This window comes from Hippocampus bargibanti, unplaced genomic scaffold (assembly GCF_051943395.1).
Source record: "Hippocampus bargibanti isolate YZ-2025 unplaced genomic scaffold, ASM5194339v1 Contig00141, whole genome shotgun sequence".
NCBI classification, from domain to species: Eukaryota; Metazoa; Chordata; class Actinopteri; order Syngnathiformes; family Syngnathidae; genus Hippocampus; species Hippocampus bargibanti.
Window position 1 is genome coordinate 62,285 of NW_028296976.1, and position 17,347 is coordinate 79,631.

General features: G+C 43.5%; 5 non-coding genes and 1 pseudogene across 5 annotated transcripts; all 6 read right to left on the reverse strand.

Moving 5' to 3' along the window:
• Nucleotides 1–2,134: 2,134 nt before the first annotated feature.
• Nucleotides 2,135–2,253, reverse strand: LOC148881330 (5S ribosomal RNA). The gene has a single exon (XR_016113918.1). It is a non-coding gene; the product is annotated as a 5S ribosomal RNA (ribosomal RNA).
• Nucleotides 2,254–4,949: 2,696 nt separating this feature from the next.
• On the reverse strand, nucleotides 4,950–5,058 carry LOC148881331 (5S ribosomal RNA; annotated as a pseudogene).
• A 3,052-nt stretch (nucleotides 5,059–8,110) lies between these two features.
• Nucleotides 8,111–8,229, reverse strand: LOC148881332 (5S ribosomal RNA). Its single transcript, XR_016113905.1, has one exon. It is a non-coding gene; the product is annotated as a 5S ribosomal RNA (ribosomal RNA).
• Nucleotides 8,230–10,925: 2,696 nt separating this feature from the next.
• LOC148881333 (5S ribosomal RNA) lies at nucleotides 10,926–11,044 on the reverse strand. The gene has a single exon (XR_016113906.1). It is a non-coding gene; the product is annotated as a 5S ribosomal RNA (ribosomal RNA).
• A 2,693-nt stretch (nucleotides 11,045–13,737) lies between these two features.
• On the reverse strand, nucleotides 13,738–13,856 carry LOC148881334 (5S ribosomal RNA). The gene has a single exon (XR_016113907.1). It is a non-coding gene; the product is annotated as a 5S ribosomal RNA (ribosomal RNA).
• Nucleotides 13,857–16,896: 3,040 nt separating this feature from the next.
• On the reverse strand, nucleotides 16,897–17,015 carry LOC148881335 (5S ribosomal RNA). The gene has a single exon (XR_016113912.1). It is a non-coding gene; the product is annotated as a 5S ribosomal RNA (ribosomal RNA).
• Between the last annotated feature and the right edge of the window lie 332 nt (nucleotides 17,016–17,347).

Below are 17,347 nucleotides of genomic sequence, written 5' to 3' on the forward strand. Positions count from 1 at the left end.
ATAAATAAAATACAATTATAAATAGAAACAGGAGAGAGAGCTACACACAGAAAATGCTATTTTAAATAGCTGGGTTTGGAGATGGGACTTGAAGGTGGTAAGAGAATCGATGTTATGAAAGTTCGGAGGAAGTGACTTCCAAAAATTGGGGGCAGAGCAGCTGAGGGGTCTGTCACCCATCTTGCTGAGACGGGGGAGTGAGGGACACACAGAGGTGGAGGGAGGAAGAAGATCTGAGGGAACGAGGGCGACTAGAAATCATTGGGTAGACCACCAACGATTCAACAGACCTTTAGGATTATTCTGCCTCGTGCTTGAAAGGTCTGCTCATGTCTAAGACTGTGCCAAAGGATTGCATCGGAAAAACAAACAGTGCTCATATTTTAAACAATCCATTCGAAAACAATAACTTGATCGGCCATCTTAACTGATCTTACTCTATGCTCTGTAACGGGCTGAACATTGTATGGCAAAACAGAACAGCATGTCTAAGCACATCTCAATATTCGTTGCGTACCCACCCCAGTTCTCTCTTTTTTTTAAACAACCCCGAAAGCAGCGCCTGAAAGTACTAGAAAATAAGGGGGTGGGGGATCCTCAGTCCAACCTGCTTGTACGTCTCTGTCAGCTCTCAGTCATACAGGAGTGGTCCATTGATGAAAAGGTTTCTTCAGCCGTCACCTGTAGTTCTTTGAAGGTGTCGGACGTTTCGTTTCTCATCGAAGAGGCTTCATCAGCGAACTAAAATTTGCTAGTAGTTTCGGCCCCATATGTATATCCCTAACGTCTAGAGGTGGCGGTGCCAGACTTCTGCTATGATAGGTCACATCTCTCAGGTTGGGGAGAGCAGATGACTATAACCTGAGCCTACACTGATTACTTTATTACGTGATTACTTGCCTGAATTTTACGTATTTTAAATTCCGGAGAAAAAAAAATTCAAACAAATTCATAGTTGTGCTTTGGGCTCACCAGTTTAACCCATAATGGACAATCTGGCCATGAAAAAAAATGGAGAAACAGGCTCTCACATCCTTCCCGGGTACAAAACCGAGGCACTGGTTTAGATATGTGGAGGGCACTTTCGTCATAATTAAAAAATAAGAAATTCAATCCTTCACAAATCACCTGCGCTCGGTAGACATCAATATTAAATATACTCGCGAGGACATTAAAGAGACCCAACTAGCCTTTTTGGAGTGTAAAGTAATTATAAAAGAGGACAGAGCGCTAAAAGCAGAAATCTTTAGGAAGGCCACACACACTGACCAATACTTACTTTTTGAATCAAACCACCCTCGACAACACAAACTATGAGTTATCAGAACCCTCCAGCATAGGGCTAATACCAACCAGCGTCGAAATTAGCGAAAAGGAGTGAAAACATGTCAGGAGAGCACTCACAAACTGTGGTTGCCCTCAGTGGTCATTTAACAAATGTCAAAAGAAAAGGATAGGGAATGAAACCCAAAATTCTGAAGATACTAAAAAGGAGAGGAGTAGCATTACCTTACATTGCAGGGCTTTCTGAAAAACTACAGAGTCCTTTGGCAACACAAAATTCCTACTTATTTCAAACCGATAAACACCTGAAGGCAAAAATGAGTACATCCAAAAGATAGGCTGTCAAATGAAAAACAAAGTAATGTAGTTTATTCAATACATTGGAAAAATGAAAATTATAAAGAGCAAAACATGGGGGAGACTAAACAAATTCTCAAAAAAAAAATACTTTATCAACACCGCTGGGATAATACTAGTGAGCCTCAATCTGCAGTACATATGCACCTTAAAGCTAGCTACCGCTCATTTGACGACAATGAGGTTAAAATTGTAGCGAAAGGAAAATAGATGGTTTGAAAGGGGAGTAAAAGAAGCTGTCCAGCACGCAGAAGCCCAGTTCTGCTTCGCGTACGAGTACTGTCATGACGGTCCCCCATGCGGACAGCTCCCTCTTCCGGAAAGCCATATCGTTACACGCAGCGACTCAACAGTAAAATCAACGTGTGGGAAGCCGTTTAAAATCGCGTCGGGGGTGATCGTGAAATGAAAAGTGAAATCGGATCGCGAACGGGAGAGACCATTTCTCGGCCCACAGTGTTTGGGGTGGCTGCAAAAAAAAAAAAAAAAAAAAAGCTTACAGCACCTGGTATTCCCAGGCGGTCTCCCATCCAAGTACTAACCAGGCCCGACCCTGCTTAGCTTCCGAGATCGGACGAGATCGGGCGTTCTCAGGGTAGTATGGCCGTAAGCGAGGGAATGTGCCAGAAAATCCCTCTTTATAGTGTTGCAGGGAGAGCGTCTTTCTTTGTTTATGGTGTTCGTTCTTGTCGGATGATGGTTATTTGGTTTTCCAAATACAGGCTTGAATCGATGAAGGTGTTATTTGTGTCGTGTTGTCAAATAAGGCGCATGTGAGTCCAGCTGATGCGTTAACGTGGGTAACTTTTCTTTGACTTCCAATGCAATCCGTTTCGTCCATTCATTCCGGGCAGAGTGAACGCTGGCGCAAATGGTTGCCTCTGTTCACTCGCACAAAAAAAAACATTCTTATCCCCTGACTGTAAAGTGGCCTTGAGAGTTTTGAAAGGCGCTTAGAAATTAAATGTATTATTATGATTACTCTCCGTCTGGTCCTTGACGCCCTCTGCTGACGTAATCACACAGCGACACTGATCTCGTGATCAACCATTTCACCACATAATATTCATAGTTATACATAACATTTTAAGCGCCTTTCAAAGCTCTAAAGGACACTTTACAGTCACGGACAAGCAGAGGTACTATAATAAATAAAATACAATCACAAATAGATTGCAATAAATAAAATACAATTATAAATAGAAACAGGAGAGAGAGCTACACACAGAAAATGCTATTTTAAATAGCTGGGGTTTGAGATGGGACTTGAAGGTGGTAAGAGAATCGATGTTATGAAAGTTCGGAGGAAGTGACTTCCAAAAATTGGGGGCAGAGCAGCTGAGGGGTCTGTCACCCATCTTGCTGAGACGGGGGAGTGAGGGACACACAGAGGTGGAGGGAGGAAGAAGATCTGAGGGAACGAGGGCGACTAGAAATCATTGGGTAGACCACCAACGATTCAACAGACCTTTAGGATTATTCTGCCTCGTGCTTGAAAGGTCTGCTCATGTCTAAGACTGTGCCAAAGGATTGCATCGGAAAAACAAACAGTGCTCATATTTTAAACAATCCATTCGAAAACAATAACTTGATCGGCCATCTTAACTGATCTTACTCTATGCTCTGTAACGGGCTGAACATTGTATGGCAAAACAGAACAGCATGTCTAAGCACATCTCAATATTCGTTGCGTACCCACCCCAGTTCTCTCTTTTTTTTAAACAACCCCGAAAGCAGCGCCTGAAAGTACTAGAAAAAAAGGGGGTGGGGGATCCTCAGTCCAACCTGCTTGTACGTCTCTGTCAGCTCTCAGTCATACAGGAGTGGTCCATTGATGAAAAGGTTTCTTCAGCCGTCACCTGTAGTTCTTTGAAGGTGTCGGACGTTTCGTTTCTCATCGAAGAGGCTTCATCAGCGAACTAAAATTTGCTAGTAGTTTCGGCCCCATATGTATATCCCTAACGTCTAGAGGTGGCGGTGCCAGACTTCTGCTATGATAGGTCACATCTCTCAGGTTGGGGAGAGCAGAGGACTATACCCTGAGCCTACACTGATTACTTTATTACGTGATTACTTGCCTGAATTTTACGTATTTTAAATTCCGGGGAAAAAAAATTCAAACAAATTCATAGTTGTGCTTTGGGCTCACCAGTTTAACCCATAATGGACAATCTGGCCATGAAAAAAAATGGAGAAACAGGCTCTCACATCCTTCCCGGGTACAAAACCGAGGCACTGGTTTAGATATGTGGAGGGCACTTTCGTCATAATTAAAAAAGAAGAAATTCAATCCTTCACAAATCACCTGCACTCGGTAGACATCAATATTAAATATACTCGCGAGGACATTAAAGAGACCCAACTAGCCTTTTTGGAGTGTAAAGTAATTATAAAAGAGGACAGAGCGCTAAAAGCAGAAATCTTTAGGAAGGCCACACACACTGACCAATACTTACTTTTTGAATCAAACCACCCTCGACAACACAAACTATGAGTTATCAGAACCCTCCAGCATAGGGCTAATACCAACCAGCGTCGAAATTAGCGAAAAGGAGTGAAAACATGTCAGGAGAGCACTCACAAACTGTGGTTGCCCTCAGTGGTCATTTAACAAATGTCAAAAGAAAAGGATAGGGAATGAAACCCAAAATTCTGAAGATACTAAAAAGGAGAGGAGTAGCATTACCTTACATTGCAGGGCTTTCTGAAAAACTACAGAGTCCTTTGGCAACACAAAATTCCTACTTATTTCAAACCGATAAACACCTGAAGGCAAAAATGAGTACATCCAAAAGATAGGCTGTCAAATGAAAAACAAAGTAATGTAGTTTATTCAATACATTGGAAAAATGAAAATTATAAAGAGCAAAACATGGGGGAGACTAAACAAATTCTCAAAAAAAAAATACTTTATCAACACCGCTGGGATAATACTAGTGGGCCTCAATCTGCAGTACATATGCACCTTAAAGCTAGCTACCGCTCATTTGACGACAATGAGGTTAAAATTGTAGCGAAAGGAAAATAGATGGTTTGAAAGGGGAGTAAAAGAAGCTGTCCAGCACGCAGAAGCCCAGTTCTGCTTCGCGTACGAGTACTGTCATGACGGTCCCCCATGCGGACAGCTCCCTCTGCCGGAAAGCCATATCGTTACACGCAGCGACTCAACAGTAAAATCAACGTGTGGGAAGCCGTTTAAAATCGCGTCGGGGGTGATCGTGAAATGAAAAGTGAAATCGGATCGCGAACGGGAGAGACCATTTCTCGGCCCACAGTGTTTGGGGTGGCTGCAAAAAAAAAAAAAAAAAAGCTTACAGCACCTGGTATTCCCAGGCGGTCTCCCATCCAAGTACTAACCAGGCCCGACCCTGCTTAGCTTCCGAGATCGGGCGTTCTCAGGGTAGTATGGCCGTAAGCGAGGGAATGTGCCAGAAAATCCCTCTTTATAGTGTTGCAGGGAGAGCGTCTTTGTTTATGGTGTTCGTTCTTGTCGGATGATGGTTATTTGGTTTTCCAAATACAGGCTTGAATCGATGAAGGTGTTATTTGTGTCGTGTTGTCAAATAAGGCGCATGTGAGTCCAGCTGATGCGTTAACGTGGGTAACTTTTCTTTGACTTCCAATGCAATCCGTTTCGTCCATTCATTCCGGGCAGAGTGAACGCTGGCGCAAATGGTTGCCTCTGTTCACTCGCACAAAAAAAAAAAAACATTCTTATCCCCTGACTGTAAAGTGGCCTTGAGAGTTTTGAAAGGCACTTAGAAATTAAATGTATTATTATGATTACTCTCCGTCTGGTCCTTGACGCCCTCTGCTGACGTAATCACACAGCGACACTGATCTCGTGATCAACCATTTCACCACATAATATTCATAGTTATACATAACATTTTAAGCGCCTTTCAAAGCTCTAAAGGACACTTTACAGTCACGGACAAGCAGAGGTACTATAATAAATAAAATACAATCACAAATAGATTGCAATAAATAAAATACAATTATAAATAGAAACAGGAGAGAGAGCTACACACAGAAAATGCTATTTTAAATAGCTGGGGTTTGAGATGGGACTTGAAGGTGGTAAGAGAATCGATGTTATGAAAGTTCTGAGGAAGTGACTTCCAAAAATTGGGGGCAGAGCAGCTGAGGGGTCTGTCACCCATCTTGCTGAGACGGGGGAGTGAGGGACACACAGAGGTGGAGGGAGGAAGAAGATCTGAGGGAACGAGGGCGACTAGAAATCATTGGGTAGACCACCAACGATTCAACAGACCTTTAGGATTGTTCTGCCTCGTGGTTGAAAGGTCTGCTCATGTCTAAGACTGTGCCAAAGGATCGCATCGGAAAAACAAACAGTGCTCATATTTTAAACAATCCATTCGAAAACAATAACTTGATCGGCCATCTTAACTGATCTTACTCTATGCTCTGTAACGGGCTGAACATTGTATGGCAAAACAGAACAGCATGTCTAAGCACATCTCAATATTCGTTGCGTACCCACACCAGTTCTCTCTTTTTTTTAACAACCCCGAAAGCAGCGCCTGAAAGTATTAGAAAAAAAGGGGGTGGGGGATCCTCAGTCCAACCTGCTTGTACGTCTCTGTCAGCTCTCAGTCATACAGGAGTGGTCCATTGATGAAAAGGTTTCTTCAGCCGTCACCTGTACTTCTTTGAAGGTGTCTGACGTTTCGTTTCTCAGCGAACTAAAATTTGCTAGTAGTTTCGGCCCCATATGTATATCCCTAACGTCTAGAGGTGGCGGTGCCAGACTTCTGCTATGATAGGTCACTTCTCTCAGGTTGGGGAGAGCAGAGGACTATACCCTGAGGCTACACTGATTACTTTATTACGTGATTACTTGCCTGAATTTTACGTATTTTAAATTCCGGGGAAAAAAAATTCAAACAAATTCATAGTTGTGCTTTGGGCTCACCAGTTTAACCCATAATGGACAATCTGGCCATGAAAAAAAATGGAGAAACAGGCTCTCACATCCTTCCCGGGTACAAAACCGAGGCACTGGTTTAGATATGTGGAGGGCACTTTCGTCATAATTAAAAAAGAAGAAATTCAATCCTTCACAAATCACCTGCACTCGGTAGACATCAATATTAAATATACTCGCGAGGACATTAAAGACACCCAACTAGCCTTTTTGGAGTGTAAAGAAATTATAAAAGAGGACAGAGCGCTAAAAGCAGAAATCTTTAGGAAGGCCACACACACTGACCAATACTTACTTTTTGAATCAAACCACCCTCGACAACACAAACTATGAGTTATCAGAACCCTCCAGCATAGGGCTAATACCAACCAGCGTCGAAATTAGCGAAAAGGAGTGAAAACATGTCAGGAGAGCACTCACAAACTGTGGTTGCCCTCAGTAGTCATTTAACAAATGTCAAAAAGATAGGGAATCTCATCTCATCTCATCTCCCGTACCGCTTATTCCTCATTAGGGTCACGGGGGGTGCTGGAGCCTATCTCAGCTGTCTTCGGGCACGAGGCGGGGGACACCCTGAATTGGTTGCCAGCCAATCGCAGGGCACACAAAGACATACAACAGTCACTCTCACACTCACACCTAGGGACAATTTGGAGTGGTCAATCTGCCTGCCATGCATGTTTTTGGAGTGTGGGAGGAAACCAGAGGACCCGGAGAAAACCCACGCGGGTCCGGGGAGAACATGCAAACTCCACACAGGGAGGCCGGACCGGGACGCGAACCGGCGACCTCTGCACTGTGAAGCCGGTGTGCTAACCACTCGACTACCGGGCCGCCCTAGGATAGGGAATGAAACCCAAAATTCTGAAGATACTAAAAAGGAGAGGAGTAGCATTACCTTACATTGCAGGGCTTTCTGAAAAACTACAGAGTCCTTTGGCAACACAAAATTCCTACTTATTTCAAACCGATAAACACCTGAAGGCAAAAATGAGTACATCCAAAAGATAGGCTGTCAAATGAAAAACAAAGTAATGTAGTTTATTCAATACATTGGAAAAATGAAAATTATAAAGAGCAAAACATGGGGGAGACTAAACAAATTCTCAAAAAAAAAATACTTTATCAACACCGCTGGGATAATACTAGTGGGCCTCAATCTGCAGTACATATGCACCTTAAAGCTAGCTACCGCTCATTTGACGACAATGAGGTTAAAATTGTAGCGAAAGGAAAATAGATGGTTTGAAAGGGGAGTAAAAGAAGCTGTCCAGCACGCAGAAGCCCAGTTCTGCTTCGCGTACGAGTACTGTCATGACGGTCCCCCATGCGGACAGCTCCCTCTTCCGGAAAGCCATATCGTTACACGCAGCGACTCAACAGTAAAATCAACGTGTGGGAAGCCGTTTAAAATCGCGTCGGGGGTGATCGTGAAATGAAAAGTGAAATCGGATCGCGAACGGGAGAGACCATTTCTCGGCCCACAGTGTTTGGGGTGGCTGCAAAAAAAAAAAAAAAAAAAGCTTACAGCACCTGGTATTCCCAGGCGGTCTCCCATCCAAGTACTAACCAGGCCCGACCCTGCTTAGCTTCCGAGATCGGACGAGATCGGGCGTTCTCAGGGTAGTATGGCCGTAAGCGAGGGAATGTGCCAGAAAATCCCTCTTTATAGTGTTGCAGGGAGAGCGTCTTTCTTTGTTTATGGTGTTCGTTCTTGTCGGATGATGGTTATTTGGTTTTCCAAATACAGGCTTGAATCGATGAAGGTGTTATTTGTGTCGTGTTGTCAAATAAGGCGCATGTGAGTCCAGCTGATGCGTTAACGTGGGTAACTTTTCTTTGACTTCCAATGCAATCCGTTTCGTCCATTCATTCCGGGCAGAGTGAACGCTGGCGCAAATGGTTGCCTCTGTTCACTCGCACAAAAAAAAACATTCTTATCCCCTGACTGTAAAGTGGCCTTGAGAGTTTTGAAAGGCGCTTAGAAATTAAATGTATTATTATGATTACTCTCCGTCTGGTCCTTGACGCCCTCTGCTGACGTAATCACACAGCGACACTGATCTCGTGATCAACCATTTCACCACATAATATTCATAGTTATACATAACATTTTAAGCGCCTTTCAAAGCTCTAAAGGACACTTTACAGTCACGGACAAGCAGAGGTACTATAATAAATAAAATACAATCACAAATAGATTGCAATAAATAAAATACAATTATAAATAGAAACAGGAGAGAGAGCTACACACAGAAAATGCTATTTTAAATAGCTGGGTTTGAGATGGGACTTGAAGGTGGTAAGAGAATCGATGTTATGAAAGTTCGGAGGAAGTGACTTCCAAAAATTGGGGGCAGAGCAGCTGAGGGGTCTGTCACCCATCTTGCTGAGACGGGGGAGTGAGGGACACACAGAGGTGGAGGGAGGAAGAAGATCTGAGGGAACGAGGGCGACTAGAAATCATTGGGTAGACCACCAACGATTCAACAGACCTTTAGGATTATTCTGCCTCGTGCTTGAAAGGTCTGCTCATGTCTAAGACTGTGCCAAAGGATTGCATCGGAAAAACAAACAGTGCTCATATTTTAAACAATCCATTCGAAAACAATAACTTGATCGGCCATCTTAACTGATCTTACTCTATGCTCTGTAACGGGCTGAACATTGTATGGCAAAACAGAACAGCATGTCTAAGCACATCTCAATATTCGTTGCGTACCCACCCCAGTTCTCTCTTTTTTTTAAACAACCCCGAAAGCAGCGCCTGAAAGTACTAGAAAAAAAGGGGGTGGGGGATCCTCAGTCCAACCTGCTTGTACGTCTCTGTCAGCTCTCAGTCATACAGGAGTGGTCCATTGATGAAAAGGTTTCTTCAGCCGTCACCTGTAGTTCTTTGAAGGTGTCGGACGTTTCGTTTCTCATCGAAGAGGCTTCATCAGCGAACTAAAATTTGCTAGTAGTTTCGGCCCCATATGTATATCCCTAACGTCTAGAGGTGGCGGTGCCAGACTTCTGCTATGATAGGTCACATCTCTCAGGTTGGGGAGAGCAGAGGACTATACCCTGAGCCTACACTGATTACTTTATTACGTGATTACTTGCCTGAATTTTACGTATTTTAAATTCCGGGAAAAAAAAATTCAAACAAATTCATAGTTGTGCTTTGGGCTCACCAGTTTAACCCATAATGGACAATCTGGCCATGAAAAAAAATGGAGAAACAGGCTCTCACATCCTTCCCGGGTACAAAACCGAGGCACTGGTTTAGATATGTGGAGGGCACTTTCGTCATAATTAAAAAAGAAGAAATTCAATCCTTCACAAATCACCTGCACTCGGTAGACATCAATATTAAATATACTCGCGAGGACATTAAAGAGACCCAACTAGCCTTTTTGGAGTGTAAAGTAATTATAAAAGAGGACAGAGCGCTAAAAGCAGAAATCTTTAGGAAGGCCACACACACTGACCAATACTTACTTTTTGAATCAAACCACCCTCGACAACACAAACTATGAGTTATCAGAACCCTCCAGCATAGGGCTAATACCAACCAGCGTCGAAATTAGCGAAAAGGAGTGAAAACATGTCAGGAGAGCACTCACAAACTGTGGTTGCCCTCAGTGGTCATTTAACAAATGTCAAAAGAAAAGGATAGGGAATGAAACCCAAAATTCTGAAGATACTAAAAAGGAGAGGAGTAGCATTACCTTACATTGCAGGGCTTTCTGAAAAACTACAGAGTCCTTTGGCAACACAAAATTCCTACTTATTTCAAACCGATAAACACCTGAAGGCAAAAATGAGTACATCCAAAAGATAGGCTGTCAAATGAAAAACAAAGTAATGTAGTTTATTCAATACATTGGAAAAATGAAAATTATAAAGAGCAAAACATGGGGGAGACTAAACAAATTCTCAAAAAAAAATACTTTATCAACACCGCTGGGATAATACTAGTGGGCCTCAATCTGCAGTACATATGCACCTTAAAGCTAGCTACCGCTCATTTGACGACAATGAGGTTAAAATTGTAGCGAAAGGAAAATAGATGGTTTGAAAGGGGAGTAAAAGAAGCTGTCCAGCACGCAGAAGCCCAGTTCTGCTTCGCGTACGAGTACTGTCATGACGGTCCCCCATGCGGACAGCTCCCTCTTCCGGAAAGCCATATCGTTACACGCAGCGACTCAACAGTAAAATCAACGTGTGGGAAGCCGTTTAAAATCGCGTCGGGGGTGATCGTGAAATGAAAAGTGAAATCGGATCGCGAACGGGAGAGACCATTTCTCGGCCCACAGTGTTTGGGGTGGCTGCAAAAAAAAAAAAAAAAAAAAGCTTACAGCACCTGGTATTCCCAGGCGGTCTCCCATCCAAGTACTAACCAGGCCCGACCCTGCTTAGCTTCCGAGATCGGACGAGATCGGGCGTTCTCAGGGTAGTATGGCCGTAAGCGAGGGAATGTGCCAGAAAATCCCTCTTTATAGTGTTGCAGGGAGAGCGTCTTTCTTTGTTTATGGTGTTCGTTCTTGTCGGATGATGGTTATTTGGTTTTCCAAATACAGGCTTGAATCGATGAAGGTGTTATTTGTGTCGTGTTGTCAAATAAGGCGCATGTGAGTCCAGCTGATGCGTTAACGTGGGTAACTTTTCTTTGACTTCCAATGCAATCCGTTTCGTCCATTCATTCCGGGCAGAGTGAACGCTGGCGCAAATGGTTGCCTCTGTTCACTCGCACAAAAAAAAACATTCTTATCCCCTGACTGTAAAGTGGCCTTGAGAGTTTTGAAAGGCGCTTAGAAATTAAATGTATTATTATGATTACTCTCCGTCTGGTCCTTGACGCCCTCTGCTGACGTAATCACACAGCGACACTGATCTCGTGATCAACCATTTCACCACATAATATTCATAGTTATACATAACATTTTAAGCGCCTTTCAAAGCTCTAAAGGACACTTTACAGTCACGGACAAGCAGAGGTACTATAATAAATAAAATACAATCACAAATAGATTGCAATAAATAAAATACAATTATAAATAGAAACAGGAGAGAGAGCTACACACAGAAAATGCTATTTTAAATAGCTGGGGTTTGAGATGGGACTTGAAGGTGGTAAGAGAATCGATGTTATGAAAGTTCGGAGGAAGTGACTTCCAAAAATTGGGGGCAGAGCAGCTGAGGGGTCTGTCACCCATCTTGCTGAGACGGGGGAGTGAGGGACACACAGAGGTGGAGGGAGGAAGAAGATCTGAGGGAACGAGGGCGACTAGAAATCATTGGGTAGACCACCAACGATTCAACAGACCTTTAGGATTATTCTGCCTCGTGCTTGAAAGGTCTGCTCATGTCTAAGACTGTGCCAAAGGATTGCATCGGAAAAACAAACAGTGCTCATATTTTAAACAATCCATTCGAAAACAATAACTTGATCGGCCATCTTAACTGATCTTACTCTATGCTCTGTAACGGGCTGAACATTGTATGGCAAAACAGAACAGCATGTCTAAGCACATCTCAATATTCGTTGCGTACCCACCCCAGTTCTCTCTTTTTTTTAAACAACCCCGAAAGCAGCGCCTGAAAGTACTAGAAAAAAAGGGGGTGGGGGATCCTCAGTCCAACCTGCTTGTACGTCTCTGTCAGCTCTCAGTCATACAGGAGTGGTCCATTGATGAAAAGGTTTCTTCAGCCGTCACCTGTAGTTCTTTGAAGGTGTCGGACGTTTCGTTTCTCATCGAAGAGGCTTCATCAGCGAACTAAAATTTGCTAGTAGTTTCGGCCCCATATGTATATCCCTAACGTCTAGAGGTGGCGGTGCCAGACTTCTGCTATGATAGGTCACATCTCTCAGGTTGGGGAGAGCAGAGGACTATACCCTGAGCCTACACTGATTACTTTATTACGTGATTACTTGCCTGAATTTTACGTATTTTAAATTCCGGGGAAAAAAAATTCAAACAAATTCATAGTTGTGCTTTGGGCTCACCAGTTTAACCCATAATGGACAATCTGGCCATGAAAAAAAATGGAGAAACAGGCTCTCACATCCTTCCCGGGTACAAAACCGAGGCACTGGTTTAGATATGTGGAGGGCACTTTCGTCATAATTAAAAAAGAAGAAATTCAATCCTTCACAAATCACCTGCACTCGGTAGACATCAATATTAAATATACTCGCGAGGACATTAAAGAGACCCAACTAGCCTTTTTGGAGTGTAAAGTAATTATAAAAGAGGACAGAGCGCTAAAAGCAGAAATCTTTAGGAAGGCCACACACACTGACCAATACTTACTTTTTGAATCAAACCACCCTCGACAACACAAACTATGAGTTATCAGAACCCTCCAGCATAGGGCTAATACCAACCAGCGTCGAAATTAGCGAAAAGGAGTGAAAACATGTCAGGAGAGCACTCACAAACTGTGGTTGCCCTCAGTGGTCATTTAACAAATGTCAAAAGAAAAGGATAGGGAATGAAACCCAAAATTCTGAAGATACTAAAAAGGAGAGGAGTAGCATTACCTTACATTGCAGGGCTTTCTGAAAAACTACAGAGTCCTTTGGCAACACAAAATTCCTACTTATTTCAAACCGATAAACACCTGAAGGCAAAAATGAGTACATCCAAAAGATAGGCTGTCAAATGAAAAACAAAGTAATGTAGTTTATTCAATACATTGGAAAAATGAAAATTATAAAGAGCAAAACATGGGGGAGACTAAACAAATTCTCAAAAAAAAAATACTTTATCAACACCGCTGGGATAATACTAGTGGGCCTCAATCTGCAGTACATATGCACCTTAAAGCTAGCTACCGCTCATTTGACGACAATGAGGTTAAAATTGTAGCGAAAGGAAAATAGATGGTTTGAAAGGGGAGTAAAAGAAGCTGTCCAGCACGCAGAAGCCCAGTTCTGCTTCGCGTACGAGTACTGTCATGACGGTCCCCCATGCGGACAGCTCCCTCTGCCGGAAAGCCATATCGTTACACGCAGCGACTCAACAGTAAAATCAACGTGTGGGAAGCCGTTTAAAATCGCGTCGGGGGTGATCGTGAAATGAAAAGTGAAATCGGATCGCGAACGGGAGAGACCATTTCTCGGCCCACAGTGTTTGGGGTGGCTGCAAAAAAAAAAAAAAAGCTTACAGCACCTGGTATTCCCAGGCGGTCTCCCATCCAAGTACTAACCAGGCCCGACCCTGCTTAGCTTCCGAGATCGGACGAGATCGGGCGTTCTCAGGGTAGTATGGCCGTAAGCGAGGGAATGTGCCAGAAAATCCCTCTTTATAGTGTTGCAGGGAGAGCGTCTTTGTTTATGGTGTTCGTTCTTGTCGGATGATGGTTATTTGGTTTTCCAAATACAGGCTTGAATCGATGAAGGTGTTATTTGTGTCGTGTTGTCAAATAAGGCGCATGTGAGTCCAGCTGATGCGTTAACGTGGGTAACTTTTCTTTGACTTCCAATGCAATCCGTTTCGTCCATTCATTCCGGGCAGAGTGAACGCTGGCGCAAATGGTTGCCTCTGTTCACTCGCACAAAAAAAAACATTCTTATCCCCTGACTGTAAAGTGGCCTTGAGAGTTTTGAAAGGCGCTTAGAAATTAAATGTATTATTATGATTACTCTCCGTCTGGTCCTTGACGCCCTCTGCTGACGTAATCACACAGCGACACTGATCTCGTGATCAACCATTTCACCACATAATATTCATAGTTATACATAACATTTTAAGCGCCTTTCAAAGCTCTAAAGGACACTTTACAGTCACGGACAAGCAGAGGTACTATAATAAATAAAATACAATCACAAATAGATTGCAATAAATAAAATACAATTATAAATAGAAACAGGAGAGAGAGCTACACACAGAAAATGCTATTTTAAATAGCTGGGGTTTGAGATGGGACTTGAAGGTGGTAAGAGAATCGATGTTATGAAAGTTCTGAGGAAGTGACTTCCAAAAATTGGGGCCAGAGCAGCTGAGGGGTCTGTCACCCATCTTGCTGAGACGGGGGAGTGAGGGACACACAGAGGTGGAGGGAGGAAGAAGATCTGAGGGAACGAGGGCGACTAGAAATCATTGGGTAGACCACCAACGATTCAACAGACCTTTAGGATTGTTCTGCCTCGTGGTTGAAAGGTCTGCTCATGTCTAAGACTGTGCCAAAGGATCGCATCGGAAAAACAAACAGTGCTCATATTTTAAACAATCCATTCGAAAACAATAACTTGATCGGCCATCTTAACTGATCTTACTCTATGCTCTGTAACGGGCTGAACATTGTATGGCAAAACAGAACAGCATGTCTAAGCACATCTCAATATTCGTTGCGTACCCACACCAGTTCTCTCTTTTTTTTAAACAACCCCGAAAGCAGCGCCTGAAAGTATTAGAAAAAAAGGGGGTGGGGGATCCTCAGTCCAACCTGCTTGTACGTCTCTGTCAGCTCTCAGTCATACAGGAGTGGTCCATTGATGAAAAGGTTTCTTCAGCCGTCACCTGTACTTCTTTGAAGGTGTCTGACGTTTCGTTACTCAGCGAACTAAAATTTGCTAGTAGTTTCGGCCCCATATGTATATCCCTAACGTCTAGAGGTGGCGGTGCCAGACTTCTGCTATGATAGGTCACTTCTCTCAGGTTGGGGAGAGCAGAGGACTATACCCTGAGGCTACACTGATTACTTTATTACGTGATTACTTGCCTGAATTTTACGTATTTTAAATTCCGGGGAAAAAAAATTCAAACAAATTCATAGTTGTGCTTTGGGCTCACCAGTTTAACCCATAATGGACAATCTGGCCATGAAAAAAAATGGAGAAACAGGCTCTCACATCCTTCCCGGGTACAAAACCGAGTCACTGGTTTAGATATGTGGAGGGCACTTTCGTCATAATTAAAAAAGAATAAATTCATCCTTCACAAATCACCTGCACTCGGTAGACATCAATATTAAATATACTCGCGAGGACATTAAAGACACCCAACTAGCCTTTTTGGAGTGTAAAGAAATTATAAAAGAGGACAGAGCGCTAAAAGCAGAAATCTTTAGGAAGGCCACACACACTGACCAATACTTACTTTTTGAATCAAACCACCCTCGACAACACAAACTATGAGTTATCAGAACCCTCCAGCATAGGGCTAATACCAACCAGCGTCGAAATTAGCGAAAAGGAGTGAAAACATGTCAGGAGAGCACTCACAAACTGTGGTTGCCCTCAGTAGTCATTTAACAAATGTCAAAAAGATAGGGAATCTCATCTCATCTCCCGTACCGCTTATTCCTCATTAGGGTCACGGGGGGTGCTGGAGCCTATCTCAGCTGTCTTCGGGCACGAGGCGGGGGACACCCTGAATTGGTTGCCAGCCAATCGCAGGGCACACAAAGACATACAACAGTCACTCTCACACTCACACCTAGGGACAATTTGGAGTGGTCAATCTGCCTGCCATGCATGTTTTTGGAGTGTGGGAGGAAACCAGAGGACCCGGAGAAAACCCACGCGGGTCCGGGGAGAACATGCAAACTCCACACAGGGAGGCCGGACCGGGACGCGAACCGGCGACCTCTGCACTGTGAAGCCGGTGTGCTAACCACTCGACTACCGGGCCGCCCTAGGATAGGGAATGAAACCCAAAATTCTGAAGATACTAAAAAGGAGAGGAGTAGCATTACCTTACATTGCAGGGCTTTCTGAAAAACTACAGAGTCCTTTGGCAACACAAAATTCCTACTTATTTCAAACCGATAAACACCTGAAGGCAAAAATGAGTACATCCAAAAGATAGGCTGTCAAATGAAAAACAAAGTAATGTAGTTTATTCAATACATTGGAAAAATGAAAATTATAAAGAGCAAAACATGGGGGAGACTAAACAAATTCTCAAAAAAAAAAATACTTTATCAACACCGCTGGGATAATACTAGTGGGCCTCAATCTGCAGTACATATGCACCTTAAAGCTAGCTACCGCTCATTTGACGACAATGAGGTTAAAATTGTAGCGAAAGGAAAATAGACGGTTTGAAAGGGGAGTAAAAGAAGCTGTCCAGCACGCAGAAGCCCAGTTCTGCTTCGCGTACGAGTACTGTCATGACGGTCCCCCATGCGGACAGCTCCCTCTTCCGGAAAGCCATATCGTTACACGCAGCGACTCAACAGTAAAATCAACGTGTGGGAAGCCGTTTAAAATCGCGTCGGGGGTGATCGTGAAATGAAAAGTGAAATCGGATCGCGAACGGGAGAGACCATTTCTCGGCCCACAGTGTTTGGGGTGGCTGCAAAAAAAAAAAAAAAGTTTACAGCACCTGGTATTCCCAGGCGGTCTCCCATCCAAGTACTAACCAGGCCCAACCCTGCTTTGCTTCCGAGATCGGACGAGATCGGGCGTTCTCAGGGTAGTATGGCCGTAAGCGAGGGAATCTGCCAGAAAATCCCTCTTTATAGTGTTGCAGGGAGAGCGTCTTTCTTTGCTCATGGTGTTCGTTCTTGTCGGATGATGGTTATTTGGTTTTCCAAATACAGGCTTGAATCGATGAAGGTGTTATTTGTGTCGTGTTGTCAAATAAGGCGCATGTGAGTCCAGCTGATGCGTTAACGTGGGTAACTTTCCTTTGACTTCCAATGCAATCCGTTTCGTCCATTCATTCCGGGTAGAGTGAACGCTGGCGCGAATGGTTGCCTCTGTTCACTCGCACAAAAAAAAACGTTCTTATCCCGTGACTGTAAAGTGGCATTTAGAGCTTT